The following is a 20,996-nucleotide window of genomic DNA, read 5'->3' on the forward strand; positions in this document are numbered from 1 at the left end:
TGATGATGGTTCTTAATGCCACTGTTGACTGCTGTTCACTTTACAAGATTGAAACACGGTATTACTGTATTCTGTTATAGTTTATTAAATAGTTTAGTAAACCATTTGATTCAGAATATTTTTTTCTTGTTTTCCTCCTCTAAAAACTAGGTGCGTCTTATGGTCAGGTGCGTCTTATAAAGCAAAAAATACAGTAACTTCAGTTGTGCTCAAATGTGCAATCGTGTGCATATTTAGACAAAAACTTGTCCTTCAGCTCCCTGCATTCCTTAGCCAGCATGGCTGAATGGGACAGGCTGAGAGCTGTGGGACTGTTTGCTACATAGGATTCTGCTCAAAGTCCTGTCTGTGACCCATGGGACTTGTGGACTTGATGTTCTCTGGATTAACCTCTTGACTTTCATGTTTTTCTGCTTGCCCCCAAAACTGGAAAAAACTGTGATGCAGCCCTTGGGCACTTTCACCAAGCAGAATAGTGCTAGTCAAGCCTTTTGCCAAGGTTGCCACAAATGCAGTCCAGAGAAGGAGACTGTATCAATCAAGTGCATCCTAGGCAAACCCCTAGTCTCTCAGTGCCACTTGAGCCCAAGCAGAGTCCTCCCAAATAAGGCAGACAGCAGGAGACACTGTAACTAGATCCTTTTGGTCACTTACAGTGCAACTCCAGGCTTGTCTACTCAGAAATAAATCCAGTTCAGTTCATTTCCAGTTTACTGGCCTGATCACTCTACTCTTAGGCTGCAATCCTATACACATTTAGCTGAAAGTAATTCAGTAGCACTGACATGCATAGGCTGTGCTATTAATAAAGTTCTTGCGGCCTGTAGTTTAATCCATATTATGCATCTTGTGTCTTCATTCTCGGCTGCAGAGACAAGACTACTTATGCTATCTGATGTGAAATACCTTTTATGAATATTTCTGATAGTGATACTGCTTTACTGCCTATCTAGCATTTTAGAAATAAATTTACTTCACAGGAAGGTGGATGAAGGAGAATGCCTCTCTGCAGTTTCCTTAGTAACTGTAAAACACAGTGAATTGATTAAAAAAAAAAAAAATCTGGTGTAAGAGAAAATGCTTGAAGATTGAAATTCTGAAGATCTGTGATGTTCTGGTTCTAAGTGATAGCCATGGTTGTGACACCATAACAGCAGGCCTTTTGAATAAAACAAATAAGCCGTTCAGAAGAGTAAGTATTCTGTCTCCAATAAACATTTGATCAAACACTTGAACAGGTACGTATCAAGAGATCTTTCTGAAAGGGTGTGAAATTTTGGAATGAGAGAGAAATACGGGGCATAGAGCAATAACAAACTAGTGGGCCCTCTAAGAATTATATTTCAGGGGAACACTGAGTGATTCTAGGCACCCTTAGAAGTATCCCTTTTTAATTGTCCAGAGCTGAAGCAATTAGCTGAAGACCAAGTAACACCATCCTGCAGGCAAGCAACTTGGCTGGGCTGACTAGCTTTGTGCCTGGTGCATTTATGGCTGAAGCAAGCCAGCCCTACCGTTAGGCATCTGTGGTGAGTGCCTCAGATAGCAGGCAGTGCTGGACAAGGGGACGATGTATGCTCTCATGTGCCATGTGAATCACAGTGCCAGAGTTGATTAAGAGTCAATTGCCTGTCCACTTGGTCTCTGTATGTGGCAATGAAGAAACACTATCTTCTCCTTGAGTCTCAGTCCACAGATGCCATTTCCCCCCAACAGATCAAATGTGGGCTGAAAGCTGGGCAAGAAACTGAGACTGATACACTAACTTGCTATCGTAGGTTGTTGACTCTATTTCTAGAACTGGTTTGATAGGAGTTACGTAGGAATCTCGCCCATTGGATTTCTAAAGATAATCGATAGGGTTGCAAGCCAGCTAAAGAATTTTAAATCATTAATCAGTTGCCTGAAAATGAATTCAATTATGAATTAGTTGATTACATTTAAGCCTTAACATTAACAAAATTTTAACATAGGCACCTTGGGGGGGGGGGGGAAATCAAAGAAAGTATATGACAGCTTAAACTATTTTTAAAGAAATACTATCACAACTTGCTAAAGAAAAGGTTTCCTTTACTGATCACTTTCTTCATTCTCTATTATAGCTACACTTAGAAATGAAACTGGAGGAAAAAAGCCTCAAAAATGAGCAAGTTCAGTTCAAGAATTAATACTTGTGCCCATCAATTATTCTAAATGCTTGCTGATCAATCAAGTAAAGCTTGAGCTCATGGGTGCAAAACCTCAGGTTCAACCCTCCAGAGGTTCCCGCAAAACCATAACCCCTTTGCCTGGCCTGACCCCCTTTCTCAAACAACTGATTCTTCAGTGCTTTCCTGGCTTTTGTGCAAAGTTTTTGTTTCTGTTTTTCATTCTAAAAGGCTGAAATGCCTCTCCTAAAGCTCAGTTACTGGCAGTTAGAGCTTGAAATTAAAATACATGACTTTTATGTATTTTATAGAGTGGTTTTATGTTGGAGGGCCCTATCCCCTTTATGCTTGTGCTTACCTGCTATGCAAACGCTGCCCCCAAGGGCTTTTCAGCAATGAAATCCAGGCTGAGAGAGGGTCTACATCCTTGCTTTGGTTAATTACTCTGTCAGTTGCCCTGGTGGATGGGATCTTGGTAGGCATGGCCCCGCAATGATAGCAAAAGGCTCTGTGAGCCCCATGCTGGACAAACGGGTGAGGTGAACCTTCCTGGACTGAAAGGTTCTGACAGCATAGGGACCAAGACAGGTGAGCACAGCCAAATATTACTTTCACAAATCATGCTGGATTTGTTTGTTATGTTTTTATGCCACCCAATAGCCAAAGCTCATTTAAGCCTTTGGCAATACGTTTCTCCAATGCCCTTTATAACATCCCCTTGCTGGCAAGCCGGACATGAACAAATGCTATAGATTAAGAGTTAGACCAAGGAACAGCAATGTTTGAAGACACAACTCCTATTTCCCATTTAGGGTCATTATATATTTTGATGATTTTATAGCCCATGGGTGGTATCGCAATCATTTACTGTGTGTAAGTTTTAATAAGTCAATTATAAATGTGGCATATGTTTCAAATCTCACTGCAGTAACAGCTTAATAAACAGAGTGTTTAGAAATCTTTTCCGCAAAACAAAATTAATGTACCATTTCCCTATTTTATAATCAAAATGCTAAACAAAACTCAGTGCAACTGTTACAACATACGTAAGGTGTTTCATCTCATTAATTTTAGACACCTAAAGGCAAATCTTTCCTTTTCAACTAAAAAGAAGATAACACATTCATAATATGCACATGAACAAGGACACAGAGCTCTGTACAAAGTGCATGCAATGGACACTTGAGAATGCGAGAGTGCTCAGAAGGAGATTACGTATTATTTGGCTGTGGCAGTTGAACCTTGCCTGAGCAACGAGGGCATGGCAATGCTTTGCAAGACCCCAGCCAAGAATTTGGGAGACCATCCTCAAATCTAGGTCCGCCCAGGCGTGGGACGCTGCAGGAAAGCTGCCTCGGCTCTGTTGACCAGTTTGGGGCACTACTTTTGTGCTCCCAGGATGCGTATTGGGTTTGGCCAGAGGCTCTATAGCATGCAGCCTGCCAATTACTGGGGCCATGCTGCATATGCCTTTCCCCTTCCGAGCCTAAGGAGAGCTCAGGGACTTGAGTGCACTTGGCCCCAGGTCTCTCACCAGATTCAGCTGCAGCCTCGGATTCCTCAGTCAAGCATCAGGGTTCCTGACATGCTTATCAGAACTGTAAATAATTTGTAACTGAATATATTAAACAGCCGAGAACAACAAAACTACAAAGTTGAAAGGAGAGGTACATGCATAATGTATAGAAACACACACACACTTATGCATACATACTCAGATGCACAGACATGTAAATTCAAACTGCATGTATAAAATTAGGAATGACGATGTGTACCACAATGCAACCTGCAGCATTTTGCAATCCTGTTCAGCTAATGACCAGACCTAAAGACTCCATGAAGTTAACATGGAAGTTTAAAACTAAGAGCAGTGGAACCTTCCTTTTTTGTTTTTTTATCTAGTTTACATTTTGTCAGTCAAAAGTTTATTTCAAGTCACTTCTTCACCAGTTTGCCAATGTTTGTTAAAAATCTCCAAGAAAAGCTTGGTACATATCCATATGCACTGAAATTAATTTGCACTTTTGGACACATTTTCCCATCATAATCTAGTTTTTGCAAACAACTTTGTGTAATATATGCCCGGTTCTACATTGTTTTCCTAGTGTATGCATTATGTTACCAGGTTTCACTAATGCATGCATTTCGATACACATTTTTATGGGACAACTGAATCACAAAATTTTAAATAGTGCACAAGCCAAGGGAGAATTGTGTTCATGTCAGCATATTACTTAAGGAGCTGCATAATAGATAGGCTGGTATTAAAATATGATCCAAACATGTCTCCCCCATCCCTGCTTAAAACAAGAAAACATCACTGTGTATATTTAAAATGAGCAATTCTTTGACAGCGTAAGTATATACAGCTAATGTCACCCCATTGAAAGCAGTGAAACAAATTAATTGCAAGTGACTTAAACTCTGTGGCTTTCATGGATGTAGTCACTGCCAACATGTTCTGGATATGCTGCAGTAATACACAAATTTGCCTCCCCTCACCCCACAAAACTGAAAGCATTCATGGAAAGCAAGGCCTTATTTACACTTGAAATATCTCTTATTCCTTAAATGGAATCACATCACAATGTTAGAAAGAAAGCACTTAGCACTGTGAACTAATGCTATTCATGGAGTTTTGGGTAACATCTAAATCAACCCATATTAAACTGCTTTCGGTGTCAGATATGAACCCCCAGTATTTGAGCATTTGATGCACTAAAGAATTGGGACAACCTTTCCCAATCCAGTGCCTTCTAGATAAGTTGGACTACAACTGCCATCATTCCTGACCAGCATGACCATTGGGCCTCAACACAACTGCAAACTCCAGCTACTGGAAAACATTCTGGAGCATTCAGGAATCTGTCAGATTTCATGAGTCCCCAGGGCAGACCATCTTAAGGGTCCCCCCACCTCTGAAGTGAGGGACTGGCCTCATGAGACCAGACAAAGAATTGGTCTAGCCATGAAAAGGGGGTGATTTCCTCCACTCCCCCAATATCAAAACTACTCCCTCAAGCACTGAGGCAAAGACTAAGTCAAGGGTGTGCCCTGCCCTGCAAGTTGGCGCAATGAGGCAGCCATGAAGTCCTGAGCTCAAGGTGAGTCAAACACGACTCCTTGCCTCTCTCCAAATTGTTCCAGCCCCCACCCAAAATCTGTTTTAACAGTGCTGGCCTTTGACTCCTGAACAAGCAGGGGAGCTGATGGGCTGGTCAGAACCAAATTCTTCAGGAAGCACAGATAGCCATGTCCAACACATGCTCTAGGATTTGTCACTCAGAATGTATTTTGGGCAACCAGATGGAGCCATTTCAGGACTTTATGTAGATTCTGAGAGTTACAGAGGCTGAATGTTCATCTGAGGTCCTCCTTATTTCTCTCCTCAGTTCGAATGACCCATGTGAATCCTTCCATTTATGAGGCTCCAGGGAAGTGACTCCATTGCTTCCCCTGAAACTGGGCCTGACCCAGATGTTCTCCTGACTGTACCAGAGAGAAAGCATGCACATAATTCCCCTCTCACTACCTAAAATGGAAAACACACTGAGACTCAGCAAGCTTACAACTTCTGGCCAATATCTCTGGTGTCCCCAACAAATCTCACAGCGGCCTTTGGCTGCTTTTCTTTCATTCTCAAGGCCAGCATCCCATTTTACTGGGCACCCTCTTCACTCTTGTAATGTGAGGAAGAATAAGTTCGTTTTCTCCCCACCCGCTGCCACATACACCTGTGGGTTTCTAAACAGTTCCACCACCGCTGTCTTCTTTCAGTGTTCTTCTACTTACAGCCTCGCAAGTCTCTCTTTATAGGGATGCGATTCTATATTCCCATCTTTGGCACCATTAAAGAGGGTGGGTAGTATGGAAAAATATGAAAAGCTAGATCTGAAAGCTGTTGCACGCTCCTCTCATCCATTATTTTCTTGATCTCGGATTGCCTTGAGCTTGGGGGGGAGGCGGGGTCTGAAGAACTTACAAGGGAAATCACAAGTAATTTTTCCCAGCACTTGTGAAGTGCCCTGCCAGACAAGATTCCCTATATGCCTGCATTGCTCCAGCTATAAAGGAGCCCCTTTCTCTGCCAGCACTATCATGCACTGCAAGAAAGAAAGAGGCATCACACGGACCAGCATCCATTGCTGTGCCATCTCTCATTTTACTCTTGCCATCGAAACACAAGGCATCTAATTATCTCATCCCTCACTCCTTCTGCAGGGGTGGATGGAGGCACTTTATTACCAGCTAACAGTCATTAAAACTTGTAACTGGTTTGTTTATTTAATCCAGAAACAGCCTCCACCTCCCTACTAACCTGTCACCGAGTTACGCAGACAGAGACAGCGCGGCGATGGATAATTTGCGAAGGAGCTTTGAAAGCCTAGATGCAAATCAGGGATGGAAATGCGCCTTCCAAATTGGCTGTATTCATGCAAAGCATGATCCTTTCTAACAGAGTGGAAGTAAACCCCAGCGGTATCGCTCTTCCTCTTTCTTCCCTTGCACCCGTGTCCTCCCACCGCCGCCAGGGCCGCCTCGCTCCGCAGCCAAGCCGCACCGCCGCTTGCCGCCTCCCCTCCTCGAGACTCATCTGGTCAAGTGGAGCGCTTTCCTCTTATTTGCCTGTGCAAAGCCATGAGCACTAAATGAAGCGAGTAATTTGGTGCATTGTTGGGAGAGGAGGGGGCAGCTGACAGTGAATGGTGTCAGCTGCAGAGGCAGCAGAAAAAGCCGACATCTTAATAAAACAGCCTCGGGCAAAATCCCATTAAAGCCTTCAGAAGCTTGTTTCCCTGCAGTTGAGCAGGTAGGCGTCGTGCGCTGCGTGGCAGCCCTGAGTGCTCTCTGGGAGCCCAGTTCAAAAAACATTGAGTGCTTTTTCTCTCCCCACCCCCCAATCAGCTACCAGCCCAGCTCCTCAGAGTCATTTGCAAGGCAGAGGGCTGGGGGTGGGGGAGAGCCTTGATGTGCAGGGACCAAGTGCCTGCGCAGTGGCGGGAGCCGATCCGAGCCGTGGTTGTCCATTACGGCAACGTAGCCCAGACCTCGGGCTGACCTTTGGAGAGGAGAGGGAACATACAGGGACACCAGCAGAATGATAATGAGTCGCCGAGCACCATCAAAACTCGGCGTTCCGCTGCTGCGGCACCAGCCTGGCTTTCCAAAATATTAGCACCTTCCAGAACTGCGGCACTTGGCTCCCACAGGCCAGCTGGGAGGCAACCGCGGCAAAGGCGAAGGGGAAGCGGCCAGTCCAGATTGCAGATTTTTTTTTCTGTAAACAAACACGCAGAAAGTGAGATGTGTCAGTCAAGATGCATGATGAAAGGACCTACAAACTGAGGTGTTTAGAGAAGGAAAACTAGTAGGCTGCGGAATAGATGCTATGGCACAGGGCAGGGTCTGGAGGGAATCAACATGTTCCTTTCTCACTACTAATGTATACTGACCTTCTGCTTTGGCCATCAAAACCTCGAGAGCAGTGGGGCCCAGAGAAGGATTTTGGATTCGTTTCTTCTCTGGAACCCTCAGGACAGCAAGCAGAGGGCTCCCACACCAGGTGTTGTTCTTCCTTAGCTGGGCAGCTCAGCTTTTCCGAGTCCACACCTTGAAATATGGCTATGCCAACCATGTTTGAAAAGGTGCATCCGAGGGCTGGTGTTGGCTGCAGCTGCCCATTGAACCCAGGCCTATTGATGGCTACTGTGCGAAAGGGCCACTCCCCGTCATGGCCCATCCGGCAAAATGTTGTTTTCGCAATTCTGCAAGGGGAGAACTTTTGTGGGGAGAACAGGGCTGTCCTACCCACGTGGGATCCAATACTCAAGGTAGTTCCATCGCAACCGGATCTCGTGACAACCGGCCCTAGAGGAAGCTCTGCGTGGCAGCCTTTATACAGATTCCTATGCATTAGTGAGGTCACCTGTGACTGCTGCAGACAGGTAGGCAGGCAGGCACTCTCTGTGGCTACATGCATTTTTAAAAGTGCCTGTGCATTTTTTACAATACCACCAGCAGCTTGAAAGTTCCGGCAAAAGTGGCTGCTACTGCCACGAAGGCGGCAAGAAGACCCTGGGTTCATGCACCAGCAGCCCTCTCTGGCTGTGCACCTGTGGGGCAGCTGCTGCCCCTCCTGCGTGGCCATGTGCTCCACTCCACCCTCACGCCACCCACTGCCCGTGCACGGCTGGGCTTCTGCTGTGATGGGCACCTCCGCTAGGGAAGCCCCTTCTATGAGCCAGTCTTTGCGGGGTATGGATGCAACAAATGAGGCAGGACAACAGGGATTGTTAGAGCCACAGCAGCACGTGGCACTGAATGGTGGCTTGGTGGGCAGAAGGAGTTCTCCATGTTCTCGGGAGCCTGTGGGCAGGCGAGTGGGAGCCCACGGGCAGAGCGAATGCCAGCAGTGCGGTGCTGATTTGCTGGCAGTGCACATGCCATCATGTGCCGTGCAGACCAGTCCGCACAGGTCTGAACTATGAATAGCACAATTCCTCTAGGCTGGCTCGTTCCACCATCACACAGGCACTCTGCGGGACCTAGGCAGGGCCTCCGTCCTGGGACAGCACAAGCCTTTTCTTGAGCTTGCGTTTGGCTTTTGGCCCATTTCCTGGTGAAAGAAGGACAAATATGCAGGTAGGCTTTCCACCAAGACAAAAGCCCTTTCCTCCCTCCTTCGTTCCTTTCAGGGTTCTGGCTGGTAAGCAGAAAGATAGACACTTACTTGGAAAGTGTGAAAGAACTTGATTTGTATGTATCTTGAATGCAGTTTAATAACTTTAAGCATCTCATTAGATTCTACCTGAATTGTACTTCTCCCTTGACCACTTCTGGTAGGCTTGGCCGTGAGCTTGGGCCAACTTTCTCCCCCTCCATAACTGCATCCAGCGATTTGGTGATCGCCTTTGCTAGCCTGGGCCACCAAAATGAGCACCCTTTCCTCCTCTTGCAGAAAGGGTAGAGAATTGATTGGGGATCCCAGCAGGGAAGGCGGCACCCATTATTGTCAATTTTCCTTTCCCTCCGCTCCATTCCCCACACTGTTTAAGAGGACCTCCACTGCCCCACTGCCTTTCGAAGCAGCTTGGCAGGAGAACGGAGGAATCGACGAAAAGCCTTCATCCTCCCTGCAGCTCACCCAGTGGGAGCTTTCTGCCAGAGAAGCCTCCCTCGTGGGCACTGTGGGTTCAAGCTGCCTATGCCAGGGTCTGGCCAGGCATGTCCCTGGTTAGGCAAGTGCCACTGATGAGTTGCCATGGGAACTAAATTCCCAGCCAGTTGCTTCTCCATCCAGGACCATTCTGGGAGCTGTCCTTAATCAGAAAGCCATCAGAATCCGAGGAACACCCCACCCACCCTTAGCTAAGGACTAGGGAACCCAGGTGTCTCTGTGAAGTTCAGTGCAGTCTGAAGTAGACTGTGAAGGACATGGCAAGCTTATTGAGCCATTGGCTGTCACTTCCTAACCTGGTACCTGATTCAGGGTGATGGGACCTCTAATGCTAACCATCTGGAGGGCACAAAATGGGCATCTAATCCTAAACATCTGGAGGGCACTCTTCCCTAGACAACCTCATGTGGGAGCACTGGATTTCCCACTATCTTATTTGAGCATTCAACCTGCACGTTCTCCTGTATGCTATATGTACATTTGTAAATAAACCAAAGGCTCAGAATCTAGTGTGCACCACACATCTCATGTTGCTCCTTAGCATCCTTCCTCTAGACCTTTCTCAGGCTTCCAGCTTTTTCTTGCTTCCAGTAACATTCCCACCCCCAAAACATTCCTCTGTTCATCACCCCCAGTGAATGGCCGCTCCCTCCCGATTCCGTGGCTGTCGCTAGAATCCAGCCACTTCTTGGCCAAACCGGTGAGCTTCAGCACCGACATGGGCTGAGGCTCTTGCACAGGCTTTACTACAGCTTCAGAGAGAGGCCCACCTGCTCCGCGTCCACTCTGGAGAGAGCTCCCACATCGGCAACTCACCCTTCACAAGTCTCCAGCATCAGGGGTACAGGTTCCCCTTCATGAGAGTTTTAGTTTAAACAAGTCTAAGAATTTCTCAAGGGTTAAGCCTTCAGTATGCAGTGCACTCATGCTGTATGCTCTAAATCACACCAATTCTTTATACTTCACCTTCTAAACTAGTTGTCTTCCTGTACCTATGGGTCACTTTGACCAATTTAAGGACTGAAAGGGGAAAGCTCAGCTTCTCCCAGCTCTTCCCCTGCTTTATTTCCACTGAACAGTCTCTTTCAGTTCAGGATTTCATTTATGCTTTGCAGATGTAGCTTAATTAGCCAAATTATGAGGTACTGTACAAGTAAATTGATTCATGAATGCTAATTAATATTATTAAAGAAACCTAGAATGTCCCATTAACTTCATAAATGGTTTTGCATTAACTTCTTTTTCAGTCCCACTTATCACATTACAGGTGAATATAATCATTTAACTTCATTTTTGTCCCTCTCAACACTCCTGTGCATTGGGGTAGGTGTGGGTTTTATGCAGTGGCTCCTATTCTTACTTTTGCAATTTATAAAATATTGTTAAAAATCAAAGGTAGAATTTACCCCGACAGTGTTCCTGTGGAGAACTGTAGTAAGGAACTGTTGCTAAGCCCTTGACCAGAAATTTATTTACTGATTACATTTTTGTATCACCCAATAGCCAATGCTGTCTGAGTGGTTCCCCACAATTTAGAACAATATAAAACCAAGAGACAGTCTAAAATTTAAATGGTTAAAGCTACAATAGAAGATAAAACTAAAAGCTAGAGGAAGAGTCAGCAGCAGTACAAAGACCATGGCCTAGCATGGCATATCTCTTGGTCAAAAAAATGTCACATAATGAGTATCTTCAAAACATTTTGCTCCCCAAAGCCTCTAGCTTTCTAGATCTTCCCTCTCCCCCTGCCCCCCAAGCCAGTTCACATTCTAGCTGTATCTCCCTTTGTTATTATTATTGATAGCAATTTTCTTTCTCTCCCCAAGCACATGCGTGTGCACTCTCTCACACACACTCTCTCTCTCACACTCATACACCAGCTGTTGTTGAGAACCTTCTCTTTATCCGGCAGATTCAGGTTTAATTCACTTAACAAGTAATCTATTAAGATGTAATCATAAAGTTGCAGATCGCTAGATAAGCAGCAATCCCTCATTCTGACTGCCTTGGGCAACTACATTTCCATATATAGTGTCAACAGAGGAGAACATGGTCTCCAGTTGCTACACAGTTTAAGCACCCAAGCAAAAATGAAGCATATGTTACACCTTGTAATATATTTCCCATTTTGTACATTTACACTATTCTCACTGTCAAAATGATCCACTATATCCTCTTATCAACAGAGACTTTCTATATAAGTTCTCTTCTCTCCAAGGCCTGGCTTTTAATAATTTAGGCACCAGTCTTGTACCATATATTTTTCTTCCACCTCCTTCCTTTGGTGCACATCATGAGGCTCCTTTAGCTACACATCCTCGCTGGCCTACATATGACAGCCAGCACTTGCTCTTGCTCCACAGCATGTTTGATGTGCGGTGCATTAGGAAGCCATGAGTTAATACACACCAAACTGCACGTGAACTTTCATATATGTGCTTTTTGCTGCTTTGCCTCGCACTTGCTTCTAACACCGTGTGGCATTAGAAAATAATGATTTGGTGTGCGTAGGAATCCCAGTGACAAAAGTCTGGATTTGGAGTTTAGAAACACGGGAAACTTCGGATGAGTGAAGTTGTGAGCCACAACATACAGTCGCTGCTCTGTATGCTCAGGCACCCGGATCCTTCTGAAAGATCCCCCATTGAGACCTACTCTTGGCAGGGTCAGGTACCAGCAAGGCGTAGCAGAACCAGAGGCAGCTGTAGGGATCAGGGGCAAGGGCAAGGGCAAGGGCAGAGTCAGGAACAGGCAGAAATCAAGGCACAGCTGAAGACAAGCATGTCAGTAGGATCGGGAACACACACCAAGACCCATGTTGCTGCAGCTAAGCTGAGCAGGGCACAGCCACCTATGGGCCTGCTTTGGGGGCTTCCAGCCGTGCTGTGTGGTTTCGCAGACTCCAGTGCCTGCAAGTACCTACCGATTTGCTCAAGGTCCTGCAGGCACTCGCAGGATGACCTGTGCCGCCTGCTTGCCACCTGGGGGAAATGCCCAAGGCTTCAGATCCTGACAGCATCAGAGAAGGAGGTTGGGCAGGAGCAGCTTGTCATGCAAGGGGTGAGAAAAGCTGCACCTGCCCAAATTCCCTCCTTGAAAGCACCGTGCGAAGCAAAGGGATCCTGTACATCGCGGCACTGGATCATCCGTTTAAAGGCTGTAAGAGCAGCAGTGCCATCCTGCACTCAGCTTATGTCAGCTGCCCAGCTAAGATCCCTGACCCACAGGATTCCAGTGAATGCTGGTGTCACAGATCCACATCGCTGTGTGAACACGGTGATACAAGCCTGATGATGGCAATGATGCGACACTGCCAGTGCAGGTGCCAGGCATCAGGAGGGCTGAGGACATGTGGCAGGCCTGGAGCATGGTCAGCGGGCTTGGCTTCCTCGGGACTTCATCCCACACCTCAGAACGTTGGCCAGCAAATGGATCAGTGCAAACCCATGCTAAAACCACTGGAGACTCCAAAATGGCCTCCTTCCCATCTTCTAGCTCCATAGCCCATCCTGTGGCACACCAGCACCAAAATATAACCTCCTCTCCTGCCAGAAAAGGGATTTAACTCAGATGACGGAGTGAACAGTTTGGAATGATGACCCTCTCATTTTGTGTCTAGAAGACACAATTTTGGTGAATGAGCACTTAGTAGAAAAGATTGCTCTTTGCTGAAACAGCCATGAAGATTGAGGGAAGAACCTGTTGCAAATCCTAGTCTTTGCAGAACCCCTCAAGGTAGCCCATTAGGACTCCAGAAATGCTAAGATCCAGTGGCCCCTCAACACCACTCCCACAGCTACAGAACTATCCCACTGGACAAGCAAAGGGGCGTCCATACCTTCAAGCATGACTGCTGACAATGTCTCCCACATGTTCATCTGCTCAGTTATGTGGAAACTGTTCTTTAGCTAAACTTTTCCTCTCAAAGGCAGGAGAACGCCCTTTGAAGGGAGCCTGGGACACATTTGTTGTATGCAGGCAGAGGGCTGTTATCCATGAAACTCCACGTACAGTTGAGTTTCCACCATGCACAGATTACTTTTCTGGGTGAGCATTCCTGCCGTTGCTGCCATGTTGTTCCACAGGGCTGTAAATCATATATCTATTAAGTTTAATTCACAAGCGCCTGGTGTGTAAGATTCGATCAGTGTCTGGTGTCCATAGGATGGCAAATGCTCCATGAAGTCTCTTTTTGCTGTCTGGTCTGTGGCTGTAGTCTCTACACCATCGCTTGATTCCATGAGACACCCTACCCCATCACTATCTCCAATCTGAGAGCTGTTCCTCATGGTCAGGGAGGTTGTGGTCTTCCATTATTGCTTGTCCTGTTGTGTCCCCTCCCTTCCAAAGAGCCCCTTCCTCACACAGAGCCATCGCTTCTCCCCCTAGCATGATTTGTGTTCTTGTCCAGAGGAGGCCAGGATTCCTCTTCCATATGTTAGGAGTGGCTCTCTTTCTATCTGTTTGAGTCTCTGCATGTATTTCCCTCTCTCAGGAGGGTAGTCACTGCAGCTATAATGGAGTTTAAACACCCACACTGGAGGATCCCTGGAGTGTGTCAGTTCCAGGGCTTGTGTTGGATGCCCTAGGATGTTTAAAGTCATGGGCTTGTTCCTTGTCTGTGTGAAGAGAGAGCAGGACACCACTGTTGCCACGCATGAATTAGCTCCTTCCGTTCATGAGTACTGTGAGGCTGTCACTGGTGTGCCACACTGTAATTGGCAGGTGCTGATGATGTTGCTATGGAAGCTGGGGATGGGACTGATGGGGCCGTGATCATCTCATTGTGGCTACATGCTGTCAAGCAGTCTGACTGCGTGAGGTGGTGTAACGTGGTGTCCTGCAACAGCCGGACTTTGGAGCCCATGACCTTCATGGTCCCTTCCAACTCTGCTATTCTATGGTTCTATGGCAACCCTATGTATGAACACCTTTCAAAAATTTCCTGTCCTTGGCAGCTCTGCTCAGCTTTCAAGGCTGTGGCTTCGTTTATGGAATTAGTCCATCTCCTGTTCAGTCTTTCTTTTCTTCTTCTGCCTTCAATTCTTCCTAGCATGATTGTCATCTCTAGTGCATCTTGCCTTCTAATGATGATTCCAAAGTTCAAGGGCTCCAGTTTTCTCATTTGTTCTTCCAGGGAATTCTCTGGTTTGATTTGAACTTGGACCTATTTTTTCCCCTTTCTATCAGTCCAGGGTAATCGCAAAATTCTCCTCCAGCACTGTGGTTTGAACCCTAAAAAAAGGTAGTGACTGAAAATTATCAAAGCACTCTCTCTCCCTGCATCACCTGTATTCCAGTTCTTGAAGCTTCTGGATGTTCTGGCTTGGTCCTGTCCTTTGAAGGTGGTGTGACTTCCATTGCAGGACTTCTGTGGCTCACAATTCCACTAATTTTAGAAATGTGAACCCACCAAGCAGTGATTCAGTGACAGTCACCTCTCTGCAGCAAGGTGACTGACTGCCCCCTGTGCCTCCCATGGACCTACATGGCAGCAACCACCAGATTCATGTTAACAGAAGCTTCTCTGATTCTTTAGAGTTTGCTTTTTTGGTTAGAGGAGGTATCTGCTTTCTGCAAAGGTCATCAAGTGAAAATGCTGCATGTACATCATGCAAAGCCAGTGGTATTCTTAGGGGTCTTTGTGTGGGTGATTGTGGCAGAGGGGATATCCAGGGAGACATTCACATGCCCTTCTGTCTTGCAATTTCATCAGAACTAGTTTGCTACATGGGAATGTTATTGGCTTTCAAAAGCAAAGACACAGTGAATATTTTAGAACTAGAGTGATTAACTGTGGAATACCTAAACATTACCAATGGCTACAGTAAGAACGGTGTTCAGCTTTTATTATAATTTTGCTAGCACAGTCCTAAAAATGGAATGGCACAAATAGCATAAACAAACATTATGTTACCTTGGCGTTGTCTCATAGGCAGCTTTCCCAAGACAAAAACCATGTTTCCATCAGATTTTTTTAAAGGGAGGCAAAATCCCATGTAGCAGATGTATAATGAAAAAAGTTATTATCAATCTGCAAGTTTGAGCATCTCAAATGTTTTAACAGTTCATGGAGAAATCCAGTGGATCTATTTACATACTCTGATTCCACTGAAAGAGGAAAATGAAAAGCAAAATGATTGGCGTAAACCATGGGTCCTCAAACTACAGCCTGCGGGATGAATCCGGCCCGTCATGCCCTTTCATCCGGCCTGCGCCACTGTCTGCCACCCGCGCGCACACTCGCCGCACGCAGGAGGCGGTGACTTGTTCACTTGGAGATGGTTTTGAACTCGCTGGGAGATCTCCGAGTGAGCGAGTCGGCACAGCGTGCGCCCAACGCCACCTCGCACGTGCCCGACAACACCTCACCGGCCCGCACGTGCATCCGCTGCCTTTCAACTGGCCCCCTATTGAAAAAGTTTGAGGACCCCTGGCGTAAACCCATGCTAAAACCAAGGGAGAGTCCAAGATGGCCTCCCTCCCATCCATAGCACATTACGTGGCATACTAGCGCCAAAATATAACCTTCTCTCCTGCAGAGATGGGCAGGGCAGCACCCCATCTAAGCCTTTGAAACCTTCTCCTGGCTTGAGGCTAAAGGAAGCATTGCAATCTGCAATGCGTAGGGAGTGAGCCAAGCATCAGAAGCATACTTGTAATGTGGACCCAATTAAATCTTGGATAAAGCAGTACATGAGAATGACCTTCCATGAGTACAAGAGCCATTTTCCACTCCATGTCCTGCTCCCTAGCCCTTCTTCTCTGCTACAAAGCCTTCATTTTTCACAGTGGATTAACTAGTCTAGACATCCTATAAAATGTCAATGAAAGTATGGATCTTCGGTGCATATTTCTCTGGAGAGCAATGCTTGTTTGTAATGCTGTTCTTTCAGTCCAATCAATACAGCCACAACGGCCTTCTGCATCCTTCGTCAGAAAACACAACTCCCCCATAGCATGAAAAAAGAGAAAGAAACAAGGCACTATGGAGAGAGTTTGCCAGGCAGTAAATAAAAGTATATTTAATTCAAATTGCTAACTGCTAAGTCACCATAAACATTGTTATCATGAAAAAGATCACACCTCTGAGGTGGAAAAAGGAGTAGAGGGAGCCCCAGCTGAGTGTTAAAACGCCCATGGGATGTGATTATCTCCTGATAAAAACCATCCCTGGTCTTGCTGCTATTATGAATCCCTCCCTCCCTCCCATCTCTCTCTCTCTCTCTTTCTCTCTCTCTCTCACACACACACATCTTTTGCAATATATACGCACACATGTACACAGAGAGCTGTATATAAATTATTTAGGTGAACCATTTCAATTCCCCGCAAAAATGGCAACTTTGCATTAAAATGCTTCAAGTGTGAGATTTGCAGATATATTAATAGCCAGACTTTTAGGGTGTTGAGCAGTCTATCAGAATAAGCTCTTCATCCTCAGCTGTTTTATGATGGTATTACAGATGTATTGCAGAGAAGAATGGCAAGGAAAGCAAGTTTTCAGAGAAATGGGCTTGTTTGGATTCCATATGGTTGCTGGAGGGGAAAATTCTTCATAAAATGACTCTGGCTGCTTGGTAAGGCATCCTGATTTCTCATTATTATTCTGCTTTCCTCCCCCAACCCCATTCTTCCCGACAGCTCTATCTCTTCACTTCCAAGTCCCTGCCTAACTAGTTTAATAAACAGTAAAAAGATGGCATGGAGAAAGATTGAGCAGAAAGCTGTTTTCAGGATCACACTGTTTCCTTGGCAGCACTGTTGTGTAGCTGAGTACCACTGATGGGAAAAACAGCTGTTATTCCAGAAGATCGGGCCTAGGCATACTTAGAATACACGTAGCCACCTTTCCTCAATTCCCAGTTAATTCAGCAGGATTCAGCAGGATTTATCCAGTCTGAGTGTGTGCTGAACTGCAGCCGTTATGTCATTGTATGAATATATAAACATTGTATACATATATATAGAATATATATGTGTATATATATATATGGAGAGAAAGGGAGCAGGGGGAGAGAGTGAGGGAGGGAGGGAGAGAGGGAACCATTTGTTTGAGGATATATGAACTTTAGGTCATTCCAGGGTGACTTTCACTCTAAGTTGATCTGTGCCTTCAAATCAATTCGTGGTGACCCCATAAATTAAAGCTCACCTCAACATCCTATCCATGACAGCTCCATTCAGCTCTTCCAGATTCGGTCCATCTCATAGTTGGTCTTCCTTTTTCCCTTCTGCCTTTGAGTTTCTCTGGCATCATTACCTTCTCCAGTAAGTCTTGACTTCCTGTGATGGACCTGCGGTATGAAATCCTCAGTTCTGCCATTTTTGCTTCTAGGGAAAGCACTGGCTCGATTTGATCCAGGACCCCTTTTTGCTTTCTGTCAGTCCAGGGTATTTGCAAAATTCTCCTCCAGCTTTCTCCGCTGTCCAGCTTTCACACCCATAGATTCTGACTGGGAATACAATAGTTTGGATGACCTTGAACTTGCTCAGCAGTGGTAGCTGAAGGTGACGCTGGTGGAGAATCTTTCTCATTGACAGTGATGGTCAAGCTAACTTGGGTTAGTACTGCACAGAAGAAGGCAATGGTAAGCCACCTTTTTACCGTGAAAACCCCAGCATAAACGAGCCAAAATAAGCAGGACGAGTTGCAGCTTCAAGGAGCATCCTGCTGGCCACAGAAGGTGGCAGCAATGGGCCAGCAGCAGCGAGCACCTCCTCATGCAGTCCTGTCTCACAGGGCAGTCCCAGTGCTGCCGGGAGATGCTGACGCCCCCTCCTGCCCTCAGCCACAGCACCCCCTGACTCAAGGACATGGCCGCGAGGAGCCTCAGCCCCCCAGAGGAGAAGGCAGTGGCAACAACACAGCGGCCAGCCAAGTGGCTGAGGCACAGCAGCTTTCCACATCCATTGAGTGAGCCAGATACATCTCAGGTACTTCCAGGATCACTTTGATTGACCCTGTTTCTGCTCTTAGGCCTCACAAACAGTGATTTCAGCACAAAAATGGGAATAGCTCACAGTCTTCCTGGAACCATATCCGTGCATCAGCCCCAATCCAGCTGGGGTAACTTAAGCAGGGCAGGAAAATAAGGGGAAAGAGGGGAATCTTTGCTGCATAGGAAAATTGTGTGAATCCATGTCCTAACTCAATAGTGTTGGCAACTTTTTATGTCCCAAGAGAATAAACAACATGAGACAATTGACTGGATTGCAAGGAAAGTCCAGTTTCTTCCCGTTTATCCTGGAAGAAAAATATCTAAAAGTATCTTGTGTATGAGGACACTATTGAGAGAGGGCATATGATAATAACTGTTTAGCTCTTCACTCTAGAAACACTTCACTGAATTCAAATTCACACCAACATCAATCTGTACTTTTAAAAGCCAGCAATAAAGTTGTATGAATGGGCAAAGCTTTTTTTGGAGGTTTTTTTTTTTTTTACTTTTTAGAAAGAAAGTAACTTTATCACCAGAGACTATCCAAGTACTTTGATATATTTACCCTAGAGCTGAAATGCAAGCTCCTTTACATATTTGCAAATCAAACACAATTATTTGTTTCCTTTGACAAATATTCAAACTGTAATTAACATCCTTTGAGAACTTACACTTGGGTTGACTCATTCCTGCATCCTCCCCTAAAATGAAAGGGGCTGCCACATTTGGACAGTCTGGAGAGAGAGGCCACCAGTAGGCCAATTCATATACTCTAAACCAGCAACAGCGGTGCTTATATCAGATATGGAATTGAAAGTCTGTGAATGAAACCGTCCCCTATTTGTTCATGCTAAACGGAAAGCAGCAATGACCCCTAAAACCTTTCTAAATAGAAATTGGCCTGTGGCCAAATACAAGTGCATGGGGAAAACACCCATGTAATATGCCAAGACATAAAATAAGAGCAACATGCAACTATAGGCATCCATCCGTTGCTTGAATATATCCTATAGAGCTACCCCTGGATGACCCCATGTCAGTCACAGCTCAACACAGTTCAACATTGGCCCACTGCTGTTAAAAACGGCAAAGCGACATGTCCAGGAGATCGGAGCCTCCCCCTCTCCCCAAAACGCTTTTCTTTTTGTGGAAGAGCACTCAGACAGGCAAGCCTCCCAGGACACCACAGCACCCTTGTCAGAAGCCACGTGAGTCCCAAATCCTTCAGAGAAATCATGAGCTGTTTGCACAGCTCTGGCCGCTCCTCCATTGTCTTGGGGCTTAAATCCATTGGACTGGAGCCCCATGGAGGTGCTTTCCTTTCCACATGGATCTGGAGGCTGAGGAACGGTGGAGGAATCCCAGCAGGACAGGCCGTGCCTGCTCAGCCGGCCGGAGTGTCCATGCAGCGGGGCCCCTCGTACCTGCTGCTCAGTCGCACAGCCACGTTTGGCTTAGGCGATGGCAAGCAAAGCAAAGGAGGAGTGAAATATGAAAGCCTGCAGGCTTCCACCTATTAGGAATCATTCCTCTTTTAGGGAGTGGAGACCCTTCTTGACATTCAACCTTTCCAAGTTAATGGGCTATGTAAGAGCATACTATTCCATGCCTAGGAATCACCTACAGCAAATCCGAAGTTGCAACGTGAAATGATTTTTCTGCTCCTCTGAGTACAATGTGCTTTTACAGTAACCTCTTGAGCAAGGCAGAACGACTCTGTTGCCGTTGCACAGGTCCGCCAGATGGAATAACTATTTGCTATCTGGTCCCTCTTAAAGGTAAAGGGACATTTGGGTTATACTCTTTCCCTTCTGGGGAAATAGCTCACTTTTTGAAGAGTTACAGAATGATTTAAAGTTTCTCAGAGAAAACAGCTACCAGTCACCAAGGGAGGGGCCACGGCGTCATCAACATGCTCAGTACCCCTGGCATGTCACTCACACCTGTCCTTGGTGGAATTTGAAACAGGCCAAAATAACCCGAAGTACAATCAGGTGCATAACAAGTCATGGTCTGTTGTGGGGGCATTTTATTTCATATCATTTGTAAAGAAATGTTCCCTAAAAAGCATTACTGAGAGCCAATGTGGCATGGTGGTTAAAGTGTTGGAGCGGGGACCTGGGAGCTCCAGGTCCTTGTCTCCACTTAGTCCTGAAGCTCACTAGGTAACTTCGGGGCAGGCACTCACACTTGTCCTGACCTACTTCACAGGGTGGTTGTTGTGAGGATAAAATGGAGCTATGTAAGCTGCCTTGGTTTCCTCACAAGACAGAACAAACAGGATCTAAATTCAGTTTAATAGTAGTAGTAATATTTGTTCATCCTCAACCATCTGAAGTTACTATTATGCCCGGTTTATAGATAGGAAAGAATTTGAAACCCTCTCTCTGTGTAACTCAACATTAAGAAAACTAAGATCATGGCATCTATCACTTCCTGGCAAATAGATGGGGAAGAAATGGAGGTAGTGACAGATTTTATTTTCCTGGGCTCCAAGATCACCCCAGATGGGGACTGCAGCCAAGAAATTAAAAGACGCTTGCTCCTGGGGAGGAAAGCTATGGCAAATCTAGACAGCATACTAAAAAGCAGAGACATCACCCTTCCGACAAAAGTGCGTATAGTCAAGGCTATGGTTTTCCCAGTTGCAATGTATGGCTGTGAAAGCTGGACCATAAGGAAGGCTGAGCGCCGAAGAATTGAGGCGCTCAGCCTTCCTTATGGTCCAGC

The sequence above is a fragment of the Varanus komodoensis genome, unplaced genomic scaffold (genome assembly GCF_004798865.1).
Source record: "Varanus komodoensis strain SLA01 unplaced genomic scaffold, ASM479886v1 scaffold97, whole genome shotgun sequence".
Classification (NCBI taxonomy): domain Eukaryota; kingdom Metazoa; phylum Chordata; class Lepidosauria; order Squamata; family Varanidae; genus Varanus; species Varanus komodoensis.